At 36.8% G+C, this 12,029-nt stretch overlaps 1 non-coding gene across 1 annotated transcript; it reads left to right on the top strand.

Moving 5' to 3' along the window:
- The first annotated feature begins 8,376 nt into the window (after nt 1-8,376).
- On the top strand, nt 8,377-8,483 carry LOC148872129 (small nucleolar RNA R71). Its single transcript, XR_016108609.1, has one exon. It is a non-coding gene; the product is annotated as a small nucleolar RNA R71 (small nucleolar RNA).
- Nucleotides 8,484-12,029: the final 3,546 nt, after the last annotated feature.

Below are 12,029 nucleotides of genomic sequence, written 5' to 3' on the forward strand. Positions count from 1 at the left end.
TAACGACTTGCTGAAAAAGTATTGCCTTTACTTGGGATGAGGTAATCAATTTGAATGATGAGTTAAACTGCTTGTGTTCTGACATGCTTGCCCTAAATTTGGAACGTATTTTGTTTTCTTCTTTTGCCCCTAGTTTAGTGTTTCTAGGTCCAACCTCTTCTCCTTTCTTTTTCTCTTTTTTTTTCTTTTTTACCTCTGTGGTGCTTGTACTTGATTCCATCATTGTCAGCAAAAAAAGGTCTATCCAAGGTCAATTTGTTAATATCTCAAAGATCGAGGAAGTCTTATTAGACGTGATGAAACGTGGCTTAGGGTAGGGTTCAGAATTGAAAGAATAAAGGCTCAAATATTCTTTTGACATAGGTTTCAAATACTTGATTTGAAAAATAGGGCCTTTAGCACACATTTTTTTGTGTTTTTTTTTACTACCTTGGGATGAGAAATGATTTTCATGTCTTTCAATGTCATGAGCAATACATCTTTCTTAATCTATGAGGACTTTACGTTAGGGTGAAGAATGAGGTGGGGGCAAAGTGAAATTAGAGAATTGGCATTTAGCCTTACTAGCTTGTCTACCCTAGTTTTTTATTTTTTTCTTCCATCCTTTTGTTATTCATTTTTCAAAAATTGCATTTTATTGCCCCAGTTTTTCTTTGTCTTTATTTCCTTTTTTTTACTTTGAGGGGCATTCAAACATTTAACATTTGTCTCTTTATACCAAGGTTTAGTCAAAGAATAAACTCAAAGGATTGGTTGGTGGATCAAAGATAAGGTAATATCACCAATAGATGGCGTTTCATCATTTCTTGATTTTATGCATGATTCATGAAATGAAATACATGTTAAACTTGTTCCCAATTGACCATTCAAGGGAGAATTATTACTTTTGAAAATGTTGGAGCCCTTTAGTGATTTTGCCCTTAGTTCTTTCTACTTCTTCTTTATGTTTTTTTTTTCTTTTGAATTTTTTTGCCCTTTTGATTTATGCATCCTTCGAAAATTTTAGGTTTTATCAAAGAAAGGTTTTAATGAAAGGCTTAAACAGGCTAACCATCGCCTAAATGAATGATGAGGGTCTAAGGTAAAATATCAGTGAAAAATGGCCTCCAATCCTTTCTTTGATCGATCAACGACTGATACTAGATTTGATGCCTTTATGCTGACCTAGAAGTAACTATTGCAAGTTAACTCAATTGCCCTTATGTCTTAAATGCCTATGCTATCTGGGGCTTGTCCCCCTTTTCAAATATTTCCTTCTTTAAATTCACTAGACAACCAATTTTTCATAAGAACATATTGATGAGACTTGTTACAAATTTTCTATCATCAAATGTAGACACTTATTAGATAAATTAGACCCAATTGAATTTGTTATTTTTTCGGGAGTAAGCATTAAGATACAAACATAGATTGACAGATGATACAAAACAAACTTTCATTAAGCAAAAAGTAAAAAAAAAAACTAAGTACACTGAGCTTTAAGGCACAAAGAAAAATAAAGTTCAATGCAAATGTGCTTTGGACGGTAGTATGCCCACAAGCTCGAGCTCAAGGTTGTATTGGCTAGGGGTGTCCTAATAAACCAAAAACCCAAAAAACTGATCTTAACCAAAGAAACCAATCCGAAAAATCTGGTTAACTGACTGGTCTGTTTAGTTTCAATTTGATTTTTTCAAAAAACCGAAGGATCGATTCAATTTTCGGTTAACCTATAAAAAATCCGGTGGTTAACCGAACCAACCTATATATATAGTAATATAGTAATATATATATATATATATATATATATATATATATATATATTACTGTATTTTTATTTTATTTTTCTAACCCAATGACCCAACCCAGCCTCTAGTGCCCCTCTCTCTCAGCCCAAGACCAAAAAAAAACAAAAAACTATTGATATTCTATCAAACATTCGAACCCATGCCACAATAGATGCCAAAACCAAAACCTTCCTATTTGAACAAACAAAAAACCTAGCTCGTGCTGCTAGCTATCGATTAATTTCTCCTCTCCTATTGCCGTCACCATCGCCCGTCAACCAATTCTCTTTCTCCCCGTCGTCATCACCATCGGCCGTTGATCAATTTCTCCTTTCTCGTCACTGTCATCATAGCCCATTGGCTGGTTCTCTTTCTCCCCTGTTGCCAACGCTGTCGCTCGCTGACCGGTTCTCTTTCTCCCCCATCACTGTTGTTGTCGTTCGGTTCTCTTTCTCTCCCATTCTTCTCCTTCTCCTTCTCCAAATATAAATCTCCAAACTCTAGTTTTCTTCTCCCTTATAGTTCAATAGTTGCAGACTTGTAGGTAAATAATTTTTTAGATAAAATAGTTGATATGAAATTTGTTTAAAATATGAATGATACCTCTTAATTTCTTATAGGTTATTGTCTTACAAATTTCTTTTAGCTAAATAGTTCAACAATTGCTTACTTGCTTTGAATATTCTTGTTTATCTTCTTTCTAAAATTTCCACATTAGTAAGAAAATAGGTTCTTGAACATAAATTTTCTCAAAACAAATGGAACAAGCTTTCTGCTTTTACTATGAAAAAAAAAACAAGTTCGTGAACATATTTTTTGGGCCTTGTTTTCTTGATATTCAATAATTAGTCATTTATTTTTTACTAAAATAAATCATAGATGGGCAACAAACCATTGCTGTGGAAAAATAAGAAAGAAACAATTCCTAAGCTGTTGCCATCATGAATGTGCTTTTTAGGTTTAAAATTTGAGAGCTCATAGTCATGGATGTAGATTGTCAAAACTGATTTTATTTTTTTTATGATGCGATTAAAAAAATGTATAAAACCTTGCACCTTTTGGTTTACTTGGTTGGGGGATTTCAGGTTTGTTTATTTTTCTTTTAAAGTTGGAAAGTTGGATTATTTGATGTTTTAGGGAATGTGAAGTATAAAATATTTCTTATAGAAGAGAGGTAGGATGTTTTAGGGAATTATGGACTTCATGAAAAGAAAATAAAATAAAACTCATTATGAGAATATGAGGATTGTTAATGGAGATTAGTTTCTTGTATTAAAGGATCTTTAATCTAAAAGTATAAGATAAAATGAGAACTAGAACAGTTCTTTGAGGCCTTAACATGCCTTCTCCATCACATGATGATGTTATCCCTAAGATTTAATACTTATTCATGACGCTGTTCGATTTGAGGTGGTGCAAGAACCGAGGTCACAGTTAAATAATCCTTGCAAACTAGGTGGAGTTGAGGTAGAAGGATGAAGCTGTTCTCCAAGATCTGAAATCATGAAAAGAATCAAAGGCCCGAGGAGTTATCCCCGAATAGACACTCAAATGCTCAAGTCAATAGAAAGCAGGAGGGAATCGGGCCGAACAATTGGAGATCAGTGTTCGTCCGAGTAGAGTAACGATATGAGAGCTAAATGCTTGATCCTTTACCTTGAGCAGAAGATACCTTTTTATAGCAAAAAATCTGTGTCCTAGTCGGATGAAGCTTTCGGGGTTATCGTGATGAGGTTAATCGTTAAGGGCTTTGGGACAAGACCTAACCCCCAGTAGAGTTGTCCCCATCCTATCACCTGTCTTGGTCACACTTATCCACATGACGTGGTGTCGACTTGGCTAGATGGATAAGGTGGGTTCATGAAGGTGACACAATGCTGACATGGCTGAGGTGATAAGGTAGGCCACAAAGATGTCGTAGCGTTAATATGGCCAAAGTGATAAGGTAGCCACATAGGTGCCACATGGCGTCCAGAGCCAGATCATCCATAATCCGAATACCACTCCCCTAGTTCCGAAGTCAAGGAGTGAAGTGCTAGGCCAAGGTGTAGAAGAGTGAAAGGATGAGAGGTCCATCATATGGATGGCCGAGCCCTTTAGGTAGGTTGGGCGAAATTTCAAAAATTTCTCTCTCTCCCATGTGGGAATCTCATTCCTTGTTTTAGAAAATATGCATTTTTAATGATCAATCTTGAACCTAAACTGAACCAAATCTAAAACCAAAAGATAGGAGAGGGATATACCTGATACGGAGTAGTAGTAACTCCTGACGAAGGTATTCACACCCAAGGAAAACTCCAAAGACTACTCCCATTGAAAATGACATAACATAGGGTGGAGCTGAATCAGCAGGTGGTTCTTCACAAGAACCGAATCCTTCAGCAAGAATTCGATGGAGGGTATGTGAGCACGACTTCAGACCAGTTTTTCTCCAAAAACTAATATCAAGAACCCTTCTTTATCGCTCCAACAGTGGAGAACGAACTGGCAATGGCGACAGCAGGAGGAGGGCGCAAGAGCAGAAGATGGCGCAGTCTTACTGTTGTCTTCTCTCTTTATGTGATCTAAGATCTGATTGAGTTGAGCGACTGGAGGTTCGCCCTCCTCCTCCTATTATAACCTTAAAGAGAGCTCCTAATCTCATTAAGAGTTTCCTAATCCAAATCTGTATTTGGATCAGGACTTTGTTTAAGAGATAAGGATAAGCCCTTATCTTATTTGCAGATTAGGTCAACCCTCCTAATCTTATTAGGAGTTTGCAAATCCGAATCTGTATTTGGATCTGGACTCTTTGAGTGGATAAGGATAATCCCTTATCCTATCTGTTGATCCAAATCCCAGATCCGCCTCTCTTTAATTAATCTAATTAAACCAGTTCGATTTGGACTTTAGGCCCATTTAGTCCATGTGCTCACTAACCTTCCAAACTGTTGGCTAGTTGAGTTTCCTTGTATGGTGTGGGACCCAAACATTGATCTACACATCATCCACATGAGTTCAACCTAGCTTTTGTTACAAGGTCTGGCCGAATTCACTATTATTGACAGTGAACCCCTGAGCCCATCACCATGGGCTCTTAATGGGCCCAACACTTACACTAAGTGGTCCCTGGGCCAAGCCACCTTATAAAAACCCAGGGACTGTGGGCAGATGCAAGATTAGCCCATCAGGTATTACCCTCAATAGTCTTACACTTAACCTCTCAGCCCATAATGATCAAACACTGCCCGACAAGAGAGGACCTCTCCCTCGGCTGCAAGATAGATTTGTTAGACAGTTGTGCCCTTAGCTCCAATCAGATTGGTGTATCTTTTGACATTTATTTTAAATGAATAAATTATATAATTGATTCATGTCACTGTGGTGTATTTCTGTGTAATACCCTTAAACTGGACACTTATGAGACTCATGTTAGTTTAGAATCTTCATAGCCATTGGATAAATCTAGGGAGATTTACCCTGCCAAGTCTGACACTGAAGTGCTGCCAAGTTGGTTGGGGTGGCTTATCTTAACTACCAGGGTGAGACCTGAGGTATATGCAATGTGGGTTTTCTTGAAACCCTGAACCGAACCAAATTCCAATATTGCCCTAGACCTTGGAGACTGATGGGCAAAACTGAAATGTTACACCTGACCCATAGACTCAATTATGATATTGCACTAGGTGTTGGATTGGACTATCTTTGAAGTACCAATCAATGAGATCCTTAGAGGGGGTTAAAACTTGGGTATGTTGGGACAGTCCAAGAATTCATCTGAGTGGGTGATCATAGTGACAAGATCTGCCCCTTTGTCGAACAAAGTGAATGATCGAGTAATGCACTCTCTCTGATGGAAACCTGAATTGCTGACAGTTAATTTCAAACATTGAGATTTGTTTTGCAAAATATATTTATATAGAGATACACACACACACACACACACACACACACATATATATATATATATATATATATATATATATATATATATATATATATATATATATTATGGTTTTAAAATGTTTGCAAAAGGTTTTAATTCCTGGGATCCATGTGAGTAGAGAGTGCAGCACTGTTCCTTGCAGCCAAGGGAGAGGTCCTCTCTTACCGAGCAGTGTTTGATCATTGTGGGCTGAGAGGATAAGTGTAAGACCATTGAGGGCAATGCCTGATGGGCTTATCTTGCATCTGCCCATAGTCCTTAGGTTTTTATAAGGTGGCTGGACCCAAGGAACATTTAGTATAAATGTTGGGCCCATTAAGAGCCCATGGTGATGGACTCAGGGGTTCACTGTCTCCTATAATGAATTCGGCCAGGCCTTGTAACAAAGGCTAGGCTGAACCAATGTAACTTATGTGTAGATCAATATTTGGGTCCAACGCTATACAAAGAGAGCCAACTGGATAATAGGTTAAGGGATAAGTGAGCACATAAGCTTAATGGGACTAAAGCCCACTTCAAAATAGGCTTAAATTAGTTAATAAAAAGGAGGCAAGATCTGATTTATAATCTGATTAGGATTAGCTGAAAGGATAAGATAAGTCTTGTCCATTTAAGAGTCCAGATCCAAATATCATATTTGGATCAAGAAACTCTCTCCTAATTAGATTAGGAGGCTGATCCAAAGAAGACTATAAATAGGGGGTGAATTCCTTAGTTTCAACACACAACCTGTAGAATTCTTTCATATTCTTTCCATCCCTACCCAGTTCGATCTCGTCTTGTGGAATTGACCAAGAAAGGTTTTTGATATTGTTTCTTGGCTAAAGAAACAATCTGAAGTCGTGCTGACCAGCCCCTGTTCAATTCTTGCTGAAGAATCTTGGTTCTTGTTGAAGAGCCACCTTGTTGATCTTGCTTTATCACACACTGTGTCATATTCAGCGGAAGCGGGTTTTGGTCTTCTCCTTGGGCGTGAACACCTTCATTGGGAGTTATTGCTACTTCATATCAAGTATATCCCTTTCCTCCCTTTTGGTTTCAGATTTGGTCCGGTTTTGGGTTCAAGATTGATTATTGAAAATGCAATTTTCTAAAATAGGGAATGCGATTCCCAGATGGGAGAGAGAGAAATTTTTTAAATTTTGCCTAACCTTCCTACAAGGTTCGGCCATCCATATGATGGATCTCTCATCCCTTCAGTGATATTAGAGCCAGGTTCAAATCTTGAACCGAATTATGTTGGGATACTTCATGGTTTGAAATATGTTAAACACCACCTCTTCACCATTGATCCTAAGAGTAAGTAGACCCTTTTGTACATTAATTAAAGCATTACCAGTAGCAAGAAAGGGTCTCCCTAGAATCAATGGCATTGTCCTATCTTCCTCCATATCCAACACAATGAAATCGGTAGGAATGATGAAATTACCTACCTTGACTAAAACATAATCCACTATTCCCCTGGGGTATTTAATGCTTCGATTAGCTAATTGCAGGGTAATAGTTGTAGATGTTAGTTCATGCAATCCAAGTTTTTCAAAAATAGAGTAGGGCATTAAATTTATACTAGCACCCAAATCAGATAAAACTTTTTCAAATTCAGTATTCCCTATGGTGCAAGGTATAGAAAAACTCCCTGGATCCTTAAGCTTTGGGGGCAATTTATTTTGAAGGATGGCTGAACACTCTTCGTTTAATTTCACCATCTCGCATTTCTTCCATTTCCTTTTATTTGACATCACCTCCTTCAATAATTTGGCATATTTTGGCATCTGCGACAATACATCAAGAAGAGGGATGTTAATATGTATCTTTTTAAACACTTCTCTTTCAAAACTCTTCTTGGGTAGGGGAGAGGAAGTTTAATAGCATCTAAATTCAGTTTAGGTGTACTCCCTTCGGTCTCCTTTTGTGTATCAGCCACTTCAGCTCTCTGGTCATCATTCTGGGTCTTGCCAATCATTTTCCCACTTCTTAGAGCAATGGCATTCACTTGGATTTTTCCCTATGTTGCTAGGCAATCATCCCTCTTTTCTTTCTAACAACATATTCACAATCTGCCCCACTTGGACTTCTAAGTTCTTAATTGATGCTTCTTGACTTAAGAATCTTTTTTCATGTTCTTGAAATTTTGTTTCAGCAACATTAATGAACTTAGAAATCATTTCTTCTAAATTACCCTTCTTTTCTTGTGGGGGCGACTGTTGTTGGAATCCAATGGGTGCTTTTTGTTGGTTGTTGTTCCATGTAAAATTCGGATGACTCCTCCACCCTGGGTTGTATGTGTTCGAATAGGGGTTGAAATTCGGCCTACCACCATAAGAAATAAAGTTAGCACTTTCATGTGAAGCAAAAGGACTACCTAATGGACAGACATAATTAATATGTACTAATTGGCCATAGAAATCACATGGATTGATAGATGATGCATTTATCGTTGCAAGATTATCTAATTTTTTATTCAGACTAGCAAGTTGAATAGATAAAGTTGTAAAAGAATCGATATGGTGTACTTCCCTTCGATTAGTTTGGTCATTATTCCATTGGTATCTATTCAACACCATTTCTTCCACTAGATCATAAGATTCCTCTGGCATTTTCCTCATGATAGTACCTCTTGCAGCTGCATCAATATTAGAGGGGGTAATACCATTATAAAAAGTTTGGATTTGATGCCAAGTTAGTATCCCATGGTGAGGACACTTCCTAAGCATCTCTTTAAATTGTTCCCTTGCTTCATACAAAGATTCCCTCTCTAATTGAGCGAAAGTAGTGATATCATTAATTAACTTTGTTATTTTAGAGGGTGGAAAATACGTAGCCAAGAATTTTTGGGTCAAGTCATTTCAAGTGGTGATGCTTCCTGTAGGGAGTGAGTTAATCCAATCATTAGCTCTATCACATAATGAGAATGGAAAAAGTCTAAGTTTAATATCATCATCGCTAACTCCATTATGTTTAAATGTATCACATACTTCTAGGAAATTAACAATATGCGCATTAGGATCATCACTTGGTAACCCACTAAATTGAATACTCGTCTGAATCATTTGGATAATTGCAGGCTTGATTTCGAAATTATTGGCTTGAATTGTGGGCTTGCAAATGCTGGAACTAGCCCCATCCATTGTTGGACAAGCATAGTCCAAAAGGGTGCGATTTGTCTCCATTTCTTCCTCAACTTCTACTGCTTGTTCGCCTCTTTCAATCATCTCTTTTGTTTTACCTCTGCTGGTTCTTTGCAATAATCGAAGGGTTCTTTCTATTTTAGGATCAAATTCTACTAGTTCTTCCCTTCTAGTGTGTGTCATACACTAATAAATCTGAACACAGCAAGAGTTCGAACAAATAAAAAATAAAAACAAAAATAAAAATCCAAATTAACCAAAGTTAACAAGTTCTAAAATTACTTTAGGATTAAATCCTCGGTAACGGTGCCAAAAACTTGATATCTATAATTATATAACTCTAGCAAGTGCACTAGTTATCAAGTAGTATAAAAATATCGTTCCCATGAGGATTTAACAAAATAATTATTAGAACTACAACCTTCCTTAATTATTTGGACAACCAAAATTCAAATCCAACAATAAGAACTACTGAAAATTAAAAATAGAAAAAGAAAATGAAAGCAAGGGTAATCAATAACTGAATATGCAACGATTAACTAAAATCACTAGGACCATTGGTCCTTCTAACCATTCCAATGAATATTAATGGATGGGATTAACCAAGATAATTTATCATTTTCATAAGCTGAAGTTTTTCCAAGTTTATTTAATATTATTTTCCAAGATATATCAAATCTATTTCTACCAAGTAACCCTTTGATCCCTCGACTAGAGTTCTCAAGATAGAAATGCATTAAGTTCAAAGAAAAACTTATACATTCAGATGAATCATGTGTATATATCCCTATATACCATTCAATTCACACTATGAATTATTCAGTCTATTATATGAATTCCTCTCCCAATTCATTCACATAAACCCAATCAATTAAGAGGTGGCCAAACTCCTAATCGCATTAAGCATAATAACTCATAGACTATATGGAAAATCACAATCTTGGATAAATCATAAATTTATTGTCATGGTTAGGCTTTCAACAGCCTTAGCTACAAATAAATTAATTCATGATAGAGGAAATAAAACAAACAAGAGGAAAGAAAGAACTCATGATGTCGCCCTTGGAGCTGAGGTCTTCTCTTCTTGTTGCGACCTCCTTCTTGAAGCTTTCTTGCCTTGCTGATCCCCTTCTTGAAGCTTTCTTGATGGTATTCTTGATTGCTTCAAAGAGAGCTTCAGTAATTGATAGATGCCAGGTGCTGGTATGCCCAACCCTTTGTATATTTTTAGGGGAGGGGCTGTTACAACTACTTGGAGTTATCTCAAGAATGGATAATCCAGGTTAGTTTTAAACTAATCCTACCCTATCTTATCTTATCTATTATCTTATGATCTCAATCTTCTTTAACTTTCTAGAATTACATTAAAATTCAAATCTAAGAAGACTCTGGATTTTTTAATTTGAGTGGGCTGCTGCAAGGCTTTTCTGCGAATTGGGCTTCAGCTGTGAGGTGTGCTTTAGTGCGGATCTACTTCGACTTTGGGCCCGATTTTGACTTCGGTGCAGGCCAAATATGTTAAAACTAAACACATGAAATTTGTAGATTTTGCTCTTATCGTTCCAGTGCATCTTGAATAAGCCCAATTGGAGCCCGGATATGAGAGTTAGGTCCAGATTACTAAACGGTGTCGAAACTGTGAAAAAACATCCGATTAGCCTTGTTTTCCTTTTGATGGCTTCTTTCCTTGCCCTGAATCAAAATACAAGGGTAATGAGTCCAATTAAGTGTTATTTAAGTGTAAAAAGACTGAATATCAGAGATAAGAATATGATAATTTTTATTCACATCATATTCCCTTCGAATAATGCCTGAGCCAGCAAAGAACAAAGGCACCATCCTAACTTAGTGCTCTATTGATTAATCAAAGAAAGCACTGGAGGCCATCCTCAACCGTTTCTCTTTCCTCAATAATCCCTTGAATTGTAAAAATCCACTAGTTAGCTACTTGAGCTCCTATACTAGATCTTATTTTCGACGAACTAGCCAAACCCATGGGATGCACCTCAAGAATCATCAAAGGGCTAAAAAGTGAATAAAAAAGAGGAAAAAAAAGAAAGAAGTATGAGAGTGTCTGAGTGAACTTGCTCCACTAAAGTTATCTTAAATTTATTTAGAGTGAGGAGGTCATAAATCAGGTATAGGCTATGCTTGACATATGCTTCTTCAATATGCAACGTGCGGTCGATAATGAAATGAAGGGAGGCCTTCCATGGCTGCTTGTTTGACCTTGTGCACCTAATCTTGATAATATGAAGTAAAGTCCCTTAGTTGGTCTGTTGATCCTTTTTGTTAACCTTTTTTTCATAATAAAGACTTCCTAGTGATGTGTGTTAAAGCAAGCAAGATGCAGCTAGGGTAATTAAGCAAGACCTCAAAGAAAAGGAGGAAAAATTAACGAAGGAGAAAAATAAAAATGAAAGGAAGAAAGATGAAGAAAAGATAAAAAAAAAAATGACAGTAAAAAAGGAAAGAAGAAAGGAAAAAATGAATGAACTATTGACAACTTTGCTGAGAATGAAATAATCAAGGAAGGTTGGGCAATGAAGATCAATGCAATAGTAAATTGATAAATGGAGAATCAAGAAATAATTAGAATAAATTGGGGCAATTAAGATGATTTTTATCTCTATGAGATTTTGCATGATGACATTTACTCACTAATCTTGACTTTTCCTACCTATCTACATTTCATCTCAAAATAAAAGTCATCCCTAATCAATAAGATGACATGATTCATACTAATTGTTGTTAGTTGTTTATGTTTATGTATTCAGGTTTAGTACCATAAGGGTACTGATGTAATTTCCTCTTTGATTACTGTTCGGCTGTACTAGTATAAATAATAATAGATCATTCTTTCACCCTCTAAGTTCAATAGGGGCTTTCAGTCCTCTCGGCTCTCCTCTCCTCTCTCCCTCTCTTCTCTCCTCTTGTCTATCACTTGCTCTTGCTCAACATGGTATCAGAGCAAGTTCGTCCAGGCCTAAAAACAAATTAGTTGAGGTCATTCTCCAATGCCGAGTAGATTGCCTCTTCATCTCCTAGAAGTTGTATCCCTGATGCTCGACTTCAAGAAGGAAGAAGGTGCCGGTCTGACTGTTCAGCTTCCTAGCACAGAAAAGAGTTCTGGTACAGAGTCTTTTCGTATTCCAGCCCATATGCTGTTTTCATTGATTGCTCGGCTGTAGAGAGGCTGTCACCTGTTGT

This window comes from Nelumbo lutea, chromosome 2 (assembly GCF_056320005.1).
Source record: "Nelumbo lutea isolate HS-2025 chromosome 2, American lotus-T2T, whole genome shotgun sequence".
Taxonomy (NCBI): Eukaryota; Viridiplantae; Streptophyta; class Magnoliopsida; order Proteales; family Nelumbonaceae; genus Nelumbo; species Nelumbo lutea.